Source organism: Pelobates fuscus, chromosome 9 (assembly GCF_036172605.1).
Source record: "Pelobates fuscus isolate aPelFus1 chromosome 9, aPelFus1.pri, whole genome shotgun sequence".
NCBI classification, from domain to species: domain Eukaryota; kingdom Metazoa; phylum Chordata; class Amphibia; order Anura; family Pelobatidae; genus Pelobates; species Pelobates fuscus.
In genome coordinates, this window is record NC_086325.1 from 9,936,492 (window position 1) to 9,941,050 (window position 4,559).

The following is a 4,559-nucleotide window of genomic DNA, read 5'->3' on the forward strand; positions in this document are numbered from 1 at the left end:
AGTCACAGTGTTTCTCTGTTTGTGTCAGTCACGGTGTATCTCTGTGTGTGTGTGTGTCAGTCACAGTGTATCTGTGTGTGTGTGTGTGTCAGTCACAGTGTATCTGTGTGTGTGTGTCAGTCACAGTGTGTCTGTGTGTGTGTGTGTGTGTGTGTGTGTGTGTCAGTCAGTCACAGTGTGTCTGTATCTGTATGTATATCTGTATTTCAGTATATATATGTGTGTGTGTGTATCTTTGTATCTGTATGTAGTCAGTGTGTATCTGCATGTGTGTCAGTGTGTGCATCTGTGTGTATGTCTACAAATACACATAGGGTGGAGCTCTATAACAGAATAATGTGCACATATATATATGTACACACACACACACACACAATACTTTCCTCTCTTCTTATATTCTTAATTTAAAGAGAGAGGGAGAAATAATAGTGCAGATGAACTTCTTATATAACAGCATATAATGAAAGTGAACTCACAAGTAAAGAGCCATAGAGACACTTGGCTCTGGTGCATATCGCTTTAGGATCCTTCGGGAGAACCTCACCCCTTTAAAATCCCTGTGGAGTAGGTAATCCCCTTCTTGTAAAAGAACCAAATGATCCTCCAGATAAAAAGAATTACACATGTATGGGTATATGAATGTATGGGTGGAGAGGTACATGAATGTATGTGTGGGGAGTTAGATCAATGAATGGGTATATGTATGTATGGGTGGAGCAGTATATGAATGTATGGGTGTATGAATGTATGGTTGGGGGTGTATATGAATGTATAGGTGTATGAATGGATGGTTGGGGAGGTATATGTATATATAGTTGAATAAATGTATGAGTGGGGAGGTGTATGGGTGTATGAATGTATGGGTGGGGAGGAATATGAAGGTATAATTGTATGAATATATGGGTAAGGAGGTATATGAATGTATGGGGGGAGGTATATGAACGTATGGGTGTATAGGTGAGGAGGTATATGAATGTATGGGTGTATGAATGTTTGGGAAAGGAGGTGTATGAGTGGGGAGGAATATGAATGTATGGGTGTATGAATGTATGGGTGGGGAGGTATGTGAACGTACAGGTGAATGAATGTACGCGCAAGGAGGTATATGTAAGTATGTGTGTATGAATGTATAGGTGAGGAGGTATATGAATGTATGGGTGTATGAATGTATGGGTGGGGAAGTATATGAATGTATAGGTGTATGAGTGTATGGGTGGGGAGGAATTTGAAGGTATAATTATATGAATGTATGGGTGGGGAGGTGTTTGGGTATATGAATGCATAGGTGTATGAATTTATGGGTGGGGAGGTATATGAATGTATGGGTATATGAAAGTATAGGTGAGGAGATATATGAATATATGGGTGTATGAATGTATGGGTGGGGAGGAATATGAAGGTATAAGCGTATGAATGTATGGATGGGTGGTGGATAGGAATATGAATGTATAAGTGTATGAATTTATGGGTGTGGAGGTATAGGGACGTATAGGTGTATGCATGTATGGGTGAGGAGGTATATGAATATATAGGTGTATGAATGTATGGGTGAGGAGGTATAAGAATGTATGGGTGTATGAATGTATGGGTGTGGAGGTATATGAATGTATGGGTGTATGAATGTATGGGTGGGGAGGTATATGAATGTATAGTTATATGAATGAATGGGGTGGGGAGGTATATGAATGTCTGGGTATATAAAGGTCTGTAGTGGGGGAGGTATATGAATGTCTGGGTATATGAATGTCTGGGGTGGGGGAGGTATTTGAATGTCTGGGTATATAAAGGTCTGGGGTGGGGGAGGTATATAAATGTCTGGGGTGGGGAGGTATATGAATGAATGGGGTGGGGTAGGTATATGAATGTCTGGGGTGGGGAGATATATGAATGAATGGGATGGGGAGGTATATGAATGTCTGGGTGTATGAATGTCTGGGGTGGGGAGGTATATGAATGTCTGGGATGGGGAGGTATATGAATGCCTGGGTGTATGAATGAATGGGGTGGGGGAGGTATATGAATGTCTGGGTATATGAATGTCTGGGGTGGGGGAGGTATTTGAATGTCTGGGGTGGGGAGGTATATGAATGTCTGGGGTGTGGGAGGTATATGAATGTCTGGGTATATGAATGTTTGGGGTGGGGAGGTATATGAATGTCTGGGTATATGAAAGTCTGGGGTGGGGAGGTATATGAATGTCTGGGTATAGGAATGTCTGGGGTGGGGGAGGTATATGCATGTCTGGGGTGGGGGAGGTATATGAATGCCTGGGTGTATGAATGTCTGGGGTGGGGGAGGTATATGAATGTCTGGGTATATGAATGAATGGGGCTGGGAGGTATATGAATGTCTGGGGTGAGGAGGTATATGAATGTCTGGGGTGGGGAGGTATATGAATGTCTGGGGTGGGGAGGTATATGAATGTCTGGGTATATGAATGTCTGGGGTGGGGAGGTATATGAATGTCTGGGGTGGGGAGGTATATGAATGTCTGGGTATATGAATGAATGGGGCGGGGAGGTATATGAATGAATGGGGCGGTGAGGTATATGAATGTCTGGGATGGGGAGGTATATGAATGTCTGGGGTGGGGAGGTATATGAATGTCTGGGTATATGAATGTCTGGGGTGGGGAGGTATATGAATGTCTGGGGTGGGGAGGTATATGAATGTCTGGGTATATGAATGTCTGGGGTGGGGGAGGTATATGAATGTCTGGGGTGGGGAGGTATATGAATGTCTGGGTATATGAATGTCTGGGGTGGGGAGGTATATGAATGTCTGGGTATATGAATGAATGGGGTGGGGAGGTATATGAATGTCTGGGGTGTGGAGGTATATGAATGTCTGGGTATATGAATGAATGGGGTGGGGAGGTATATGAATGTCTGGGTATATGAATGAATGGGGTGGGGAGGTATATGAATGTCTGGGTATATGAATGAATGGGGTGGGGAGGTATATGAATGTCTGGGTATATGAATGAATTGGGTGGGGAGGTATATGAATGTCTGGGGTGTGGAGGTATATGAATGTCTGGGTATATGAATGAATGGGGTGGGGAGGTATATGAATGAATGGGGTGGGGAGGTATATGAATGAATGGGGTGGGGAGGTATATGAATGTCTGGGGTGGGTAGTTGCCCATTCCTGTTGGATGCATAACTCTGAAATGATTCGGTTTCTATGCAGAGTTGCTCAGCTGCTCCCCTGCTGGCGGTCAGGGTGTAATGCAGCGCTCGCTCTATGTCGCTTGTCACATGATCTTGGTGCACGTGTAGATGACACAAAGCCTGATGGAGAGAGAGTCAGAGCTGCTGGGAGGAGGGAGGACTTCCTACTACACCACAACCTACCTCACTACCAGGGTGCTCCTACAGACAGGGCACAGGATCACATCCAGCTCCCAGGGCTGACTGTCTACTGGAGAGACTGTCTCACATCCAGCTCCCAGGGCTGACTGTCTACTGGAGAGACTGTCTCACATCCAGCTCCCAGGGCTGACTGTCTACTGGAGAGACTGTCTCACCTCCAGCTCCCAGGGCTGACTGTCTACTGGAGAGACTGTCTCACCTCCAGCTCCCAGGGCTGACTGTCTACTGGAGAGACTGTCTCACCTCCAGCTCCCAGGGCTGACTGTCTACTGGAGAGACTGTCTCACCTCCAGCTCCCAGGGCTGACTGTCTACTGGAGAGACTGTCTCACCTCCAGCTCCCAGGGCTGACTGTCTACTGGAGAGACTGTCTCACATCCAGCTCCCAGGGCTGACTGTCTCACATCCAGCTCCCAGGGCTGACTGTCTCACATCCAGCTCCCAGGGCTGACTGTCTCACATCCAGCTCCCAGGGCTGACTGTCTCACATCCAGCTCCCAGGGCTGACTGTCTCACATCCAGCTCCCAGGGCTGACTGTCTACTGGAGAGACTGTCTCACATCCAGCTCCCAGGGCTGACTGTCTACTGGAGAGACTGTCTCACATCCAGCTCCCAGGGCTGACTGTCTACTGGAGAGACTGTCTCACATCCAGCTCCCAGGGCTGACTGTCTACTGGAGAGACTGTCTCACATCCAGCTCCCAGGGCTGACTGTCTACTGGAGAGACTGTCTCACATCCAGCTCCCAGGGCTGACTGTCTACTGGAGAGACTGTCTCACATCCAGCTCCCAGGGCTGACTGTCTACTGGAGAGACTGTCTCACATCCAGCTCCCAGGGCTGACTGTCTACTGGAGAGACTGTCTCACATCCAGCTCCCAGGGCTGACTGTCTACTGGAGAGACTGTCTCACATCCAGCTCCCAGGGCTGACTGTCTACTGGAGAGACTGTCTCACATCCAGCTCCCAGGGCTGACTGTCTCACATCCAGCTCCCAGGGCTGACTGTCTCACATCCAGCTCCCAGGGCTGACTGTCTCACATCCAGCTCCCAGGGCTGACTGTCTCACATCCAGCTCCCAGGGCTGACTGTCTCACATCCAGCTCCCAGGGCTGACTGTCTCACATCCAGCTCCCAGGGCTGACTGTCTCACATCCAGCTCCCAGGGCTGACTGTCTCACATCCAG